Genomic DNA, 17,300 nt, shown 5'->3' with positions numbered 1-17,300 from the left:
CACAGATATTTCTGCAGAAAAGCATATTTCTGCAGAAAAGATTGAATAAGTAGGGCACATTTAGAAGGACCGGTAGTTCTTCATGAGGACTTGTCAAGAAGTGGATATATTGCACAGTTGAAATCCCCCCCTAAAATCATTGAATGGGAATCTAAATATGGTATAGCAGATACAAAGGTAGAAAGGAAACTTGTATCATCCCAATTGGGAGCATAATCACTAGCCAAAACAAGAGGGGAAGAAGCCAGTTTACCAGTTACTATGATGTATTGTCCCTTAGGCTCAGAATAACCTCAGAAGCTACAAAGGGAGTAGATGTATCAACCGAAATTACAGCACATCTTGATTTACTATGAAAATAAGAGTGGAACAGTCTTTTGTAGAAATGCTAAATTTGTGTTCAACTCTTTAAATGTGTCAGCACCATCTTACGCTTCACAGTGTTGTTAGGAAGTTAAAGATTGGTCGCAAATGGGTCTTCTAAATGGACAATGACCCCAAGCATACTTCCAACGTTGTGGCAAAATGGCTTAAGGACAACAAAGTCGAGGTATTGGAGTGGCCATCACAAAGCCTTTACCTCAATCCTATTAAATGACTAAATGTCAGGAATTGTGAAAAACTGAGTTTAAATGTATTTGGCTAAGGTCTACAGTATGTAAACTTCCGACTTCAACTGTATGTAAACAAACTCAATAGGTCGATGAGACAGCATGGAAACAAACAAATTACGTAAACCCTTACAAAAATGTAATAAAAATGACTGAATGTTTTTAAGGCAGGCACATTAGATGAACAAAACATTCGATCACATCAAATTAGCCTGAGTGGGTTCGCCAACTGCCCAACTATACAGGAAGAGAGCATCACCACACTGGATGGTTCCGACCTTGAATATGTGGACACCTATAAGTACCTAGGTGTCTGGCTAGACTGCAAACTCTCCTTCCAGACCCATATCAAGCATCTCCAATCGAAAATCAAATCAAGAGTCGGCTTTCTATTCCGCAACAAAGCCTCCTTCACTCACGCTGCCAAGCTTACCCTAGTAAAACTGACTATCCTACCGATCCTCGACTTCGGCGATGTCATCTACAAAATCGCTTCCAACACTCAGCAAACTGGATGCAGTTTATCACAGTGCCATCCGTTTTGTCACTAAAGCACCTTATACTACCCACCACTGCGACTTGTATGCTCTAGTCGGCTGGCCCTCGCTACATATTCGTCGCCAGACCCACTGGCTCCAGGTCATCTACAAGGCCATGCTAGGTAAAGCTCCACCTTATCTCAGTTCACTGGTCACGATGGCAACACCCATCCGTAGCACGCGCTCCAGCAGTTGTATTTCACTGATCATCCCTAAAGCCAACACCTCATTCGGCCGCCTTTCGTTCCAGTACTCTGATGCCTGTGACTGGAACGAATTGCAAAAATCGCTGAAGTTGGAGACTTTTATCTCCCTCACCAACTTCAAACATCAGCTATCTGAGCAGCTAACCGATCGCTGCAGCTGTACATAATCTATTGGTAAATAGCCCACCCATTTTCACCTACCTCATCCCCACAGTTTTATTTATTTACTTTTCTGCTCTTTTGCACACCAATATCTCTACTACCTGTACATGATCATCTGATCATTTATCACTCCAGTGTTAATCTGCAATATTGTAATTATTCGCCTACCTCCTCATGCCTTTTGCACACATTGTATATAGACTCCCCTTTTTTTCTACAGTGTTATTGACTTGTTAATTGTTTACTCCATGTGTAACTCTGTGTTGTCTGTTCACACTGCTATGCTTTATCTTGGCCAGGTCGCAGTTGCAAATGAGAACTTGTTCTCAACTAGCCTACCTGGTTAAATAAAGGTGAAAGAGTACAGTTATAAACATTGTTAAACCACAGGAGGGGTAGTTACTTACACAGTTAGAAAGCAACAGTTGCTGATCCATGAACAAGTTCAAGACTTCTTGATGTGGCGTAGAATGTGAGCCGTAGCCTACTCCAGAGATTCAATAGTGCAGTATTTTTCATGAGAAAGCCATAGACGGTCCGGAAATCGCAGTCCGTACTTTACACCTGGAAGGTCCCGTAGTAGTCGTTTGGCCTGTTAGATAGAGAAGCTCTGTCCTTGAAAGCTGAGTGGTATTGCGGGCTCGTTGGAGAATCTCCATGTTCTCATGGAAAAAGTGCACTCGAAGAATGATGTCATGGCACCTCTCACTGTCCCGGTGCTTTGGGCGCAGTGACCGGTGGGAACGATCAAATCAAATCAAATTCGATTTGTCACATGCTCCGAATACAACAGATGTAGACCTTACAGTGAAATGCTTACTTACAAATCAGGGGCTTCTCATCCATGGCGAGAACATCCTTCAGCAGCCGACTCTGGGACGATACCAGTCTCAGGTTATTGGGGCGAGAAATTCCCTCTAAGCTCAAGCAGCCCAGAGGATCGATACAGGAGACCTCAGATCCGCACTCAGGCATTTCACGTCAGCCTCCAGAGAGGTAGTCAGGTCGGAGACACTGGTAGCGGAGGGTTCCAGTGCTGCAATCTTCATGGTGTGCATCTCTGTTGTTGTTTTGAGTGATGTGATCGCTGGCACGTCTCGTTTCGCAGGATAGTTAAATCTGCTTTTAAAGTATCAGAAACCTCTGATATTCGGGCCTCAATCGTAGCAACTACCTCCGTTTTCATTTAAACTATCTCCAAGCGTTGTAGCTTGATGGCCTCGAGAATGTTCATTTCAGCGCCACCAGGCAAAGCCACACCCCCGGGTAAAGTGCTAGTCTCCGGGCCCTCAGACTCAGGAGAGGGCGGTGATAAAAATGGGTCTTGTGTTTCGTTGACATGCTGACATTTAAAAGCAAAGTAGTCTTGGGTATTATGGAAAGGGATCACCAAACTAATATCTGAAAATAAATACGGATTTGCTGCAAAATTCACATTAACTTTAAGAATACTGCGGGAGCCAACAAAAAACACGTCAGTCGCACATTGCGGGCCTCGCGGCGCCCTCTCTCCCCTCTCTCTCTCTCACCCCCATATCTCCTTCACTCCCCCATCTCTCTTACTCTCTGCCTGCCAACATCTCTCTCTCTTTTGTTCTTGCTTTCCCTCCCGCTCTGCCTACCCCATCTCTCTCTCCACCTCTCTCTTTGTCTTTCTCTCTCCATACTCCCTCTCTCCATCTCTCAACTTCAAAGCCATTCATATCTCCCAGAATGCAGCTGTGTTTGGGCTAATTAAGGATTGATCGCTCGGCTCTCAAACCCCCCACATCCTGTATGTGAGCGGGGCCAGATAATTCCCCAGTGTGTGTGTGTGTGTGTGTGTGTGTGTGTGTGTGTGTGTGTGTGTGTGTGTGTGTGTGTGTGTGTGTGTGTGTGTGTGTGTGTGTGTGTGTGTGTGTGTATTCGTAAATCAGAGACGGCGTATTAAATATCATAAATAGATAATAACCCAACCAAGATGGAAACCAGGGAGCCGCCTCCAAACCACACACTGATTAAAAACAGGCTCAGCTAATGAGAGAAACCATATGTACGCACACAAACATACCAGATGAAAACATACATACACATATGCACCCATTTTCAAACACACACAAAGCACTTAACTGTGGAGACAACCATCGTGCTACAACATAGCAGTTCTATGACCACAGTTACAGTATCACAATAAAGCTCAACGTCATTCAAAGCCAACAGGTGGAGAACTACATCTCCACTCTGACTTCATCATCATCATCAGAGCCCCTGGCAGTGAGTCCTCTTCATTACACAACTTAATGATTCACTCACTTTTATTAGCCAATGTCAAAGATGAATGAAAGGTGGATGCTTGGTGGTGGAGAGTGGTGATAAGAGCACCTAGTGGCTGAAGCCCAGGGAAGGCACAGTGATAGTACAGATCTGCAATTAATAAAAGTGTTAATACAGTGTGCTGCCTGCAATTTGAATTGTATTCCTCCAATCATTTAGACACGGTGTAGTGGTCCTTTTGGTTCCCTTTGGTCACCCACTATGGTTCAGGAAACACAACCTTTCACCTGGGACTCCCGTTGTTTGGTAAGAGAGAGAGTGGGAGACTTTGTGATTAGGAAGAATATGGAAAAGCTATATATAAGGGAACAGCTGGTAGTGTGTGTGTGTGTTTGGAAAGTTAAGGAGACCATTTCCAACGCCACCCTCCATAGGGAATCCTCAACAGCATATGCCCAGATCAACAGCAGGCCAGATCATGTTTCTATGTATTAAAATCTGTTAATAAGCTGGAAATAACTGACGTGTGATGCCTGAATTTTCACACCGCAAGCTCTAATTAATTAGAATAAAATGAGGTTTGTTTCATTACAATGTTAATAAAAACAAAGGGTGTTTTCAAGTGAAATTCGGTTCCTTAGTTCGGTTTCGAGGGAGCGTTTATGAGATTTCTACAAAATACGTTAATAAATCCTGAAAATAATCATTTCGGGATGCGATTTGCGAGACACACAACCTACATGACGTCATGTAAGCTAGCTTGTTTACAACGTGCAAAAAGTTCAAAGCAACTCGAGCCGCTACTCACACAGGTCCAGGATTAGTTTCAGCCAGGGTTTGTTTGCGATTCACAAATGCTTTATAGTGTGGATCATTAAACACTCCTGGACACAGATCATACAGGGATATGTGAAAGTGCTCTACTGTAATTGAGAAAGAGAGAGAGAAAGAAAGAAGGCGAGAGAGAAAGAAAGAAAGAAAGAAAGAAAGAAAGAAGGTGAGAGAGAAAGAAAGAGGGTGAGAGAAAGAAAGACAGAGGGTGAGAGAGAAAGAAAGAAGGTGAGAGAGAAAGAAAGAGGGTGAGAGAGAAAGAAAGAAGGTGAGAGAGAAAGAAAGAGGGTGAGAAAAAAACATTATTGGGTCTAGGAACACACAACACAATAAACACTCAAACAAACAAAAACATGGTTAAACATCCATTAAAAACATGACACCGAACCTTCCTCCACAGTAACTAAACACAACAACCTCTGAATACCACATATGCTCATAAACAGATCAATGTTGTTAACCAGTTTGTAATAAGCAAACTCAACCCTCAGTCTCGTTCCAACATCCCCTCCAGCATGCCCACCATATCCAGAGACCCCTGTCTCCAAATACTGTTCTTTCATATCTTCCAGATTGCTAATTTAGCTGCCCCTGACACAAAGTTAAGTAGGAGAACTACACCCCTTCGACCAAACCTGTACTTCGGCCCAAATATAAACTGTTGGGAAGAGAAGACCTCTCCCAGAGCTTAGAACCAACTGGTGATCAGGTCAATCATTCCAACCAACCTGGGACACTGTAAAAACAGATGTGCCAGAGTTTCAGACTCAGCACAGAATGGACACCCCTCCCCAACAGTAGGATCCAGGTATAGGAGATGCATGTTGGTGGATATGGCTCCATGTCTTATCCTCCATTGGAGGTCAGCTGTCCTCTTATCAGTAGGCAGTTTATATAAAGACCGCCAATGGCCTTTTGGGGAGGCACCTGGACCAAACACACCCGCCCACCTTGTCAATTTTATCCATTCCAGGGTAGAAGCACGGGACACTTTTACACATATTATGTACATGGCCTTCTTCCCCACCGCCTTGAACTCCGCCAGCTCCTGGGTATGGAAGGAAAGCAGCATCCCCACGTCCTCCTCTAATTCCCCCGCCGCAGCACTAATATTCAGCGCAGGGAACACATAATCCAGACCCTTGTTCACCGATCAGAATTGGTTGTATCAGTCACACACTTCCGATGAAGTACTGGCAAGGAATCACTGACCTCAGCCACCCCACACCTAACAGGCATGAATGTAGGTTTGCTGAACCCAAAGCATGGGACTGGATGAAAAACAGGCTCTTTGAAAATCCATATCCTTGGTGGCGTACCGGCCTTATGGGACATGTTGAAAACTCTCCAAGACTGCATAACATACTCATAGAATGTAGTCAAGCCAGACAAATCACCCCCCCCTCCCTCTAGCTTTAAGAGGAATAGGTGCTTGTCTAAGCCCAAACAGCCCACTCTCCACATCAATGTATAGGCTGTACTGACCCAGCTAGAAAAGTCACTGTACGACAGTCTCTGGGCTGCTTGAAGCCGGAAAGCCATTATTCTAAAATAAATGTCCACCAGGCCTTGCCCGTTCACGTTCAGTGGCAGGTACAGGGAGGCAGCTTAGATCCAATGTTGTCCAGACCAGAAGAAATTGACAAGGGTCCTTTGAACCCCCAGTAGCTGTAAAATCATTAGTCTGTGACACAGGGTAGAAGCAGCTAGGTTATTGGCTACCAGCACCCTTCCCCAGTAAGACAGCTGAGGTAGCACCCATTTCCACCTAGACAATCTGGCACACCTTCTCCCATTTTGTTTTTGAAGGAGCGGACCTTATCTGAAGCTGACCTGCCCACAGCAATTCCCTCTTTTCCCAATTGACTCTAGCTGAGGAGGACCCCTGATACAAATTCAGAGCGTTTGAGAGAACGGGGTAGGGTTCCCTTTTGAGAACGACCCCTCCCACGTTCAGCTGGAACGGTGGCGCATGGAATGCAAAAATATTCTTAGAAATATTTAACCTCCACACATTAACAAGTCCAATAGCTCAAATGAAAGATAAACACATTGTTCATCCAGCCAGCAAGTCTGATTTCTAAAATGTTTTACAGCGAAAACATAGCACATATTTATGTCAAACCACCACCAAAGACACAGCTAATTTGAATAGCCAAGTTGAACAAAATATGCAATCAACAAACGCAGGATTCAAATAAAAATAATTCACTAACCTTTTGAAAATCTTCATCAGATGACAGTAATAGGGACATATTACACAGTACATTTATGTTTTTTTCAATAATATGCTATTTATATCCATAAATCTCTGTTTACAATGACGCAATGTTCAAAAAATGCTACTCAAATGTCCAGAGAAATTACGATAGCTCCGGCAGATAACGTCAGATAACAAGCAATACACATCATAAACTGTGACTAAATATACATGTTCTACATATAGATAGAAAGATACACTTCTTCTTAATGCAACCGCTGTGTTACATTTATTTTTAACGTTACAGAATTCGTTCACTAGGCTATAATATGAGACGGCGCTCACACATTAGCATTATGTCTCCACTATGTTGGACTTCACAGAAACACAAAAATAACCACATAAATATTCCCTATATACAGCCTATATTGATGTTCTTCGATCATAAGCCGGGGAAGTAGTCATACTTACCAAAAACTGTGTTTGGTTTTCAAGTCTGTGTCTTTGGGCTATCAAACACTACAAATTCCGTCTGAAATGCAGCCAAAATTCTAGTGGATGCTCATCTAAACTTCAAAATTACATATTATATGTCGACGAAACTGGTCAAACTAAGTGCAGAATCAAGCTGTTCATGTTCTGAACATGCAAACCAATCCTTAGCTCGAACAGACAAACAGACGTCGTTTGGTCAACCCTGGAAGAAAGAGAGCTCTGGACCCGACGCGCGCATCAAAGTGCATGTATTTTCGTGTGACCTGAAGGTTTCAGCCCGCCAAAAGTGGAGGCAGCGCGCGATTCTCACAATGACAAGCCCCATTGAAATCAGACATTAATCTGAAAACATAGAAACTGTTCCCAGATCTGTAGCTGCTTGGTAAGGGTGGGGGAAATGTTGTCAATGTTGGCCCAACTTTCTTGATGACAAGAGAGAGTTTGGGAGAATGGCTGCCCTGAGAGTTCTGCTTTACATACAGACATAATTTGAACGGTTTTAGAAGCTTTAGAGTGTTTTCTATTCAATTATAATTATATTATATGCATATATTAGCAATTTTGGACAGATTTGTTTTCTGTTTACTATGGGCACGCAATTCCTCCAAAGGGGGCAGTAGTCAGCCCTATCTTTAACAGGTTCCTCACCCCCTGTAATAAAAACGGTCCCATCATCTGCATATGCAGACAGTGCAATCGTGGGACCCTTCAAAACCCCTGGCACAAAGAAACCAGTAAGCCTCGCTCTTAAAAAACAAAGCATTGGTTCAATTGCCAGACAACAATAATAAAACTCTTCTGAAATCGAGCATCCCTGCCTAATACCTCTATGGATGGGGATGGGGCAGCTCGAACCACCCCCCACCTTCATCATACATGAGGCCCCAGCATACAGTAAACTCATCCAAGACAAAAAAACATCCCCAAACCCAAAGGCTTTCACTGTTTTGAACAAGTACTGGTGGTCCACACGATCAAAAGCCTTCTCCTGATCCAAAGAAAACAAACGCACATTCACATCAGACAAATGTCTTAAACATCTCTTATTAGAAACAAGTTATCAACAACAGAGAGGTCAGGTACATAGTAAGACTGGTCCTTGTGGACCAACAGCCCCAGATACTCTTTCAACCTGTTTGAGAGAAACTTAGATATAAAGTGGCTTGCAAAAGTATTCCACCCTTTGGTGTTTTTCCTATTTTGTTCATTACAACCTGTAAATTAACTAGATTTTTATTTGGATTTCATGTAATGGACATACACAAAATAGTCCACATTGGTGAAGTGAAATGTAAAACAAACATTTAAAACGTTAAAGTGGTGCATTCATATGTATTCAGCTCCTTTGCTATGAAGCCCCTAAATAAGATCTGGTGCAACCAATTACCTTCAGAAGTCACATAATTAGTTAAATAAAGTCCACCTGTGTGCAAGCTAAGTGTCACATTATCTCTCACATGATCTCAGTATATCACCTGTTCGGGAATGCCCCAGAGTCTGCAACACCGCTAAGCAAGCGGCACTATGAAGATCAAGGAGCTCTCCAAAAATATCAGGGACAAAGTTGTGGAGAAGTAAAGATCAGAGTTGTGTTATAAAAAAATATCTAAAAGTTTGAACATCCCATGGAGCACCATCAAATCCATTATTAAAAAATGGAAAGAATATGGCACCACAACAAACCTGCCAAGAGAGGGCCGCCCACCAAAACTCACGGACCATGCATGGATGGCATTAATCAGAGAGGCAACAAAGAGACCAAAGATAACCCTGAAGGGGATGCAAAGCTGCACAGCAAGATTGGAGTATCTGTCCATAGGACCACTTTAATAACCTTTTATGCAAGGGGGCAATATTTTTACATCCGGATGAAAAGCATGCCCAGAGTATACTGCCTGTTACTCAGGTCCAGAAGCGAGAATATGCATATAAATAGTATATTTGGATAGAAAACACTCTAAAGTTTCCAAAACTGTTAAAATAATGTCTGTGAGTATAACAGAACTGATATGAAGTGATGTCTTCTGTAACAACACAGCTGACCTCACAAACGTATCAACATCTAAACATCTGCCAATTTAACAGATTTCCCAAAAGTCTGGTCCAGGAATACTATTTACCTCATTTAGATTGTAAATTGAGTCATCGCCAGCTGTTACCATGTCAACAGATCTGGCAAATCTGACCATAATTCTATCCTATTGATTCCTGATTACAAGCAAAAACTAAAGCACGAAGTACCAGTGACTCGCTCAATACGGAAGTGGTCAGATGACGCAAATGCTACACTACAGGACTGTTTTGCTAGCACAGACTGGAATATGTTCCAGGATTCATCCAATGGCATTGAGGAATGCACCATCTCAGTCATCGGCTTCTTCAAGAAGGGCATCGATGACGACGTCCCCACAGTGACTGTACATACATATCCCAACCAGAAGCCATATATTACAGGCAACATCCGCAACGAGCTAAAGGCTAGAGCTGCCGCTTTCAAGGAGCAGGAGACTAATCTGGACGCTTATAAGAAATCCTGCTATTCCCTCAGATGAACCATCAAACAAGCAAAGTGTCAAAACAGGATTAAGATTGAATCTTACTACACCGACTCTGACACTTGTCGGACTATTACGGACTACAAAGGGAAACCCAGATGCGAGCTTCCCAGTGACGCAAGCCTGCCAGACAAGCTAAATGCCTTAATGCTCGCTTCGAGGCAAGCAACACTGAAGCATGCACGAGAGCACCAGCTGTTCTGGATGACTGTGTGATAATGCTCTCGGTAGCCGATGTGATCAAAACCTTTAAACAGGCCAACATTCACAAAGCCGCTGGGCCAGACGGATTACCAGGACGTGTACTCAAAGCATGCGCGGACCAACTATCAAGTCTCATCACTGACATTTCCAACCTCTCCCTGACTGAGTCTGTAATACCTACATGTTTCAAGCAGAACACCATAGTTCCTGTGCCCAAGGAAGCGAAGGTAATCTGCCTAAATGATTACCACCCCGTGGCACTCACGTTGGCAGCCATGAAGTGCTTTGAAAGGCGGGTCATGGCTCACATCAACAGCATCCTCCCGGACACCCTAGACCCACTCCAGTTCACATACCACCCAACAGATCCACAGATGACACAATCTCAATCACACTCCACACTGCCCTTTCTCACCTGGACAAAAGAAACACCTATGTGAGAATGCTGTTCATTGACTATAGCTCAGCATTCAACACCATAGTGCCCACGAAGCTACACATTAAGCTAAGGACTCTGGGACTAAACACCTCCCTCCTCAACTGGATCCTAGACTTACTGACGGGCCAACCCCAGGTGGTAGGCAACAACACTCTGATCCTTAACACTGGGGCCGCTCAGGGGTGCGTACTTAGTCCCCTCCTGTATTTCCTGTTCACTCACAACTGCGTGGCCAAACATAACTCCAACACCATCATTAAGTTTGTTGACGACACAACAGTGGTAGGCCTGATCACTGACAACGATGAGACAGCCTATAGGGGGGAGGTTAGAGAACTGGCCATGTGGTGCCAGGACAACAACCTCTCCCTCAATGTGAGCAAGATAAAGGAGCTGATCGTGGACTACAGGAAAAGACGGGCCGAACAGGCCCCAAATTAACATTGACTGGGCTGTAGTGGAGCGGGTAGAGAGTTTCAAGTTTCTTGGTGTCCACATCACCAACGAACTATCATGGTCCAAACATACCAAGACAATGGTGAGGAGACTGAAAAGATTTGGCATGGGTCTCCAGATCCTCAAAAGGTTCTGCAACTGCACCACCGAGAGCATCCTGACCGGTTGCATTACTGCCTGGTATGGCAACTGCTCGGCATCTAACCGTAAGGCGCTACAGAGGGTAATGAGTACGGCCCAGTACATCACTGGGGCTAAGCTTCCTGCTATCTAGGACGTACAGTATATAATAGGGGGTATCAGAGGAAAATTGTCAGAGACTCCAGTCACCCAAGTTGTAGACTGTTTTCTTTGCTACCGGACGGCAAGCGGTACCGGAGCACCAAGTTTAGGACCAAAAAGCTCCTCAACAGCTTCTACCTCCAAGCCATTATACTGCTGAACAATTCATAAAATTTTCCACCGGGCAATTTACATTGCCCCCCACCAGTGCCCCCTGTATATAGCCTTGTTATTGTATAGCCTTGTTATTGTTATTCTATTATGTTACTTTTTATTAGTACTTTTTATTTGAGCCTACTTGGTAAGTATTTTCTTCTTCTTGAACGGCACTGTTGGTTAAGGGCTTGTAAGTAAGCATTTCACGGTAAAGTCTACACTTGTTGTATTCGGCGCATTTGGCAAATAAAGTTTGATTTGATTTGAACAGGGATATCAGAAATTTCAATATCCTTCTCTTGATCCTCCTAATCTGAGGCCACAGACACCTGACTCCCCTCTGCCACATCCCTCTCAACACTCCGAACTTGCACCCCATCACTCGTACCGGGCATCTCCTCCACTACCTGGGAGACTAGCCCCACCTGAACCCCCTCCTGTACTCCATTACTTTTAATGGACATCTCCTCCACTACCTGAGAGACTAGCTCCACCTGAATCCCCTCCTGTACCCCATTACTCATAATGGACATCTCCTCCACTAACTGGGAGACTAGCTCCACCTGAATCCCCCCCTGTACCCCATTACTCGTAATGGACATATCCTCCACTACCTGGGAGACTAGCTCCACCTGAATCCCCTCCTGTACCCCATTACTCGTAATGGACATCTCCTCCACTAACTGGGAAACTAGCTCCACCTGAATCCCCTCCTGTACCCCATTACTCGTAATGGACATCTCCTCCACTACCTGGGAGACTAGCCCCACCTGAACCCCCTCCTGTACCCCATTACTTTTAATGGACATCTCCTCCACTACCTGAGAGACTAGCTCCACCTGAATCCCCTCCTGTACCCCATTACTCATAATGGACATCTCCTCCACTAACTAGGAGACTAGCTCTACCTAAATTCCCTCCTGTACCCCATCACTCATACTGGGTATCTCCTTAACCTGTTACTCCTACCCCCTTTCGAACATTCTGTTAAAAATCGCGCAACATTTCAGCGCCCTGCTGCTCATGCCAGGAATATAGTATATGCATATGATTAGTATGTGTGGATAGAAAACACTCAGACGTTTATAAAACTGGTTAAATCACGGCTGTGACTATAACAGAACGTGCGTTTCATCGAAAAGTGCAGGAAAATCTGATCACTGAAAATGGAAAAATATATCCATGCGCGACTTGAACCCATTGATAAAGGTGAACCACATTTAATGGGGCTGAGGTTGCAATACCTACAGCTTCCACACGTTGTCTAGAGTCTTGTCATTTGCCTACTATTTGTTTCTTGGTCAAACAGATGCAAGGCAGCGCATTTCTTCCGGTCTCCGACCGGATATTTTGGTTGAGATTTACCCGGACAATATTTCCAGACGGACAGCTAAAGAATATAATTCGCCTCGTGATCAATTTGATCGCTTATTAACGTTTACTAATACCTAAAGTTGCATTACAAAAGTATTTCGAAGTGTTTTGTGAAAGTTTATCGTCGACTTTTTTAATAAAAAAAATGACGTTATGTTATAAGACGCTATTTTCTTCCGTCTATCACACAGTCTTCATAGATCGATATCTAGGCTATATATGGACCGATTTAATCGAAAAAAAAGACCCAATAGTGATTATGGGACATCTAGGAGTGCCAACAAAGAAGATGGTCAAAGGTAATGAATGTTTTATATTTTATTTGTGCGGTTTGTGTAGCGACGACTATGCTAATTATTTTGTTTACGTCCCCTGCGGGTCTTTTGGGGTGTTACATGCTATCAGATAATAGCTTCTCATGCTTTCGCCGAAAAGCATTTTAAAAATCTGACTTGTTCCCTGGATTCACAACGAGTGTAGCTTTAATTCAATACCCTGCATGTGTATTTTAATGAACGTTTGAGTTTTAACTAGTACTATTAGCATTTAGCGTAGCGCATTTGCATTTCCAGATGTCTAGATGGGACGCCTGCGTGTCAGGTAGGAGCAAGAGGTTAACAATCTGGGGAATCTAGGTCTCTCTTTACGTAGTGTAGTCTCTCTTGTTGTGATGTGTGTTTTGTCTGATTTTGTTTTTATTTAATTTATTTTTATATGGATGAGTTTTCACTTCCTATGCCTTCCACTAGATGTCAACAGTCAATAGAACTTTGTCTGATGACTCTAATGTGAAGGGGGGTCGATTGACACAGGAAATAGTCACCACTGCCACGAGTTGACCATGCATTCATTATGCACGTTCACAGGGGAAGCACCTGCGTTCCACCGCTCATTTGAAGTAATTCTAATTCTCCGGTTGGAACGTTATTCAAGATATATGTGAACAACATTCTAAAGATTGATTCAGTACATCGTTTGACATGTTTCTACTGACTGTTACGGAACTTTTGGACATTTCGTCACGTTATAGTGGACACACTTTATGACTTTGGAATTGTTTATCAAACCAAAGTAGCTAATTGGACATAAATAACGTACATTCAAGCATTTATTGTGGACCTGGGATTCCTAGGACTGTATTCTGATGAAGTTCATCAAAGGTAAGGAAACATTTATCATGTATTTTTTGGTTTCTGTTGACTCCAACATGACGGCTAATCTGGCTTCTGTTCTGAGCGCCCTCTCAGATTATTGCATGTGTTGCTTTTTCCATAAACTTTTTTAAAAATCTGACACAGCGGTTGCAATAAGGAGAGGTATATCTATAATTCCATGTGTATAACTTGTATTATCATCTACACTTATGATGAGTATTTCTGTTGAAACGATGTGGCTATGCAAAATCACTTGATGTTTTTGGAACTAGTGAATCTAAATAGCCAATGTAAAATCAGATTTTTTTATATAAATATGAACTTTATCAAACTAAACATGTATGTATTGTGTAACATGAAGTCCTATGAGTGTCATCTGATGAAGATAATTCAAGGTTAGTGATTCATTTTATCTTTATTTCTGGTTTTTGTGAATGCTATATTTTGCTGGAAAATGGCTGTGCTTATTGTGGTTTGGTGGAGACATAACATAATCGTTTGTAGTGCTTTCGCTGAAAAGCCTATTTGAAATCGGACGCTTTGGTGGGATTAACAACGAGAATAGCTTTAAAATGATATAAGACACATATGTTTTAGGAATTGTAATTATGAGATTTCTGTGGTTTGAATTTTGCGCCCTCTATTTTCACTGGTAGTTGTCATATCGATCCCGGTATTGGGACTTCAAAAAGGCTTTTCGGCGAAAGCAGAACATATGTTAGGTCAGCAACTAGTCACAGAAAGCATTCAGCCGTTTTCCAAGCAAAGAGAGGTGTCACAAAAAGCAGAAATATAGATAAAATGAATCACTAACCTTTGACGATCTTCATCAGATGACACTCCCAGGACTCAATGTTACACAATACATGTATGTTTTGTTCGATCATGTTCATATTTATATCAAAATAAGCAGGATCGTGAGGCCCTGGTTTCACGGTCTGTATTCATACTGAAAATCAAGATCAAGCGAGCTTTTGCCCTTCTGCTCCACGGGAGGTTTCTGTCCTCCCTGAGCTCGCCTTAGGACACCTGCTTTACCGTTTGACAGGTGTACCGCCCCAGTCAAACATTGGTGCCATGTTCAGAAATGCCCCCAAAACATCCAGAGAAATTGCAGAGCCACATCAAATAACAGAAATACTCATCATAAACTTTAATGGAAGATACATGTTTTACATAGAATTAAAGATAAACTTGTTCTTAATGCAACCGCTGTGTCAGATTTCAAAAAAGCTTCACGGCAAAAGCACAATATTCAATAATCTGAGAACAGCGTTCAGCCACAAAAGCAAGCCATACAGTTACCCGCCAAGTTGTGGAGTCAACAAAAGTCATAAATTACTTACCTTTGCTGATCTTCGTCGGAATACACTGCCAGGACTCCCACAAGAAATGTTTGTCTTGTTCGATTATGTCCATATTTATGTCCAAATAGCTCCGTTTTGTTTGCGCGTTTAGTTCACTATTCCAAAGGCAAAATGCGCGAGCTCAAAATTCAGACGTAAAGTCAAAAGAGTTCCATTACAGTTTGTAGAAACATGTCAAGCAATGTTTACAATCAATCCTTAGGGTATTTGTTTTTATAATAAATCTTCAATAATATTCCAACCGGACAATAGCGTATTCATTACAGTGGAAAGAGAAGAAACGGCGCGCCCGTGTACCACGCAGTTAACAACTGATTGGCCACAGCCTAGTCCACTTGTTGAAACAGCGCTTATTCGACCCCCTTCCACAATAGAAGCCTCAAACAACATCCCAAAGACTGTTGACATCTGCTGGAAGCCTTGGGAAGTGCAATCTGGCCCCATAGACACAGCATATTGGATAGGCAATCACTTAAATGAAACTACAAACCTCAGATTTCCCACTTCCTGGTTGGATTTGTCTCAGGTTTTTGCCTGCCATATGAGTTCTGTTATACTCACAGACAACATTCAAACAGTTTTAGAAACTTCAGAGTGTTTCCTATCCGATACTACTAATACTATGCATATATTAGCATCTGGGACAGAGTAGTAGGCAGTTTACTCTGGGCACCTTATTCATCCAAGCTACTCAATACTGCCCCCTGTCACCAAGAAGTTAAATAAAAATACCTTCTAAAACAATATTTTTCTGCTGCACATCAGACTCTATGTTCCCCTCTGGAACAAGCTGCAACTCAGTACCCTCAACACAACAACTTGTTCCTCAGCAACATGCATGTTCCTCAACAACATGCTTGTGGTTTCTCTACCACTGTCAGTCCACCTTTCCCAACCTCAGTAGGCCCAGGCATTATGAGGACCACCTGCGTCCCGCCTACCGCCTTCTCCACTTTTGGGCAAGCATGTCATTTATGGCCAACATCCCCACATACAAAACACCTTTTACTACCCGTACTAGCATAAGCCATAAGTCATACTTGACTTTAAACGAGAACTCCAGAGTCTGCTCCGGTGAGTCCAAAAAAATAAACACCTGTCGACATAAACTCTCTTGCTCAGGCGAGCCGCTAGCGACCCACCTCGAAAACATCCGGTGAAATTGCAGAGCGCCAAATTCAAATTACAGAATTGTAATAATAAAGGGGGCAGTATTTACATTTTTGGAAAAACAACGTTCCCGTAGTAAATGGGATATTTTGTCAGGACAAGATGCTAGAATATGCATATAATTGACAGCTTAGGATAGAAAACACTCTAAAGTTTCCAAAACTGTAAAAATATTGTCTGTGAGTATAACAGAACTGATATTGCAGGCGACAGTTTTCATACACTCTAGCCAAATCCTTATAAACTCAGTTTTCACAATTCCTGACATTTAATCTGAGTCGAAATTCCCTAGGTCAGTTAGGATCACCACTTTATTTTAAGAATGAAAAATGTCAGAATAATAGTAGAGAAAATGATTTATTTCAGCTTTTATTTCTTTCATCACATTCCCAGTGGGTCCGAAGTGTACATACACTCAATTAGTATTTGGTAGCATTGCCTTTAAATTGTTTAACTTGGGTCAAATGTTTCGGGTAGCCTTCCACAAGCTTTCCACAATAAGTTGCGTGAATTTTGGCCCATTCCTCCTGACAGAGCTGATGTAACTGAGTCAGGTTTGTAGGCCTCCTTGCTCACACATGATGTTTCAGCTCTGCCCACAAATGTTCTGTAGGATTGAGGTCAGGACTTTGTGATGGCCACTCCAATACCTTGACTTTGCTGTCCTTAAGCCATTTTGCCACAACTTTGGAAGTATGCTTGGGGTCATTGTCCATCTGGAAGATCCATTTGCGACCAAGCTTTAACTTCCTGACTGATGTCTTGAGATTGTTGCTTCAATTTATCCACATAATTATCCCGCCTCATGATGCCATCTATTTTGTAAAGTGCACCAGTCCCCCCTGC

Source organism: Oncorhynchus keta, chromosome 9 (assembly GCF_023373465.1).
Source record: "Oncorhynchus keta strain PuntledgeMale-10-30-2019 chromosome 9, Oket_V2, whole genome shotgun sequence".
Classification (NCBI taxonomy): Eukaryota; Metazoa; Chordata; class Actinopteri; order Salmoniformes; family Salmonidae; genus Oncorhynchus; species Oncorhynchus keta.
The sequence above is the reverse complement of the archived record's forward strand: the minus strand, read 5'-3'. Positions refer to the sequence as shown.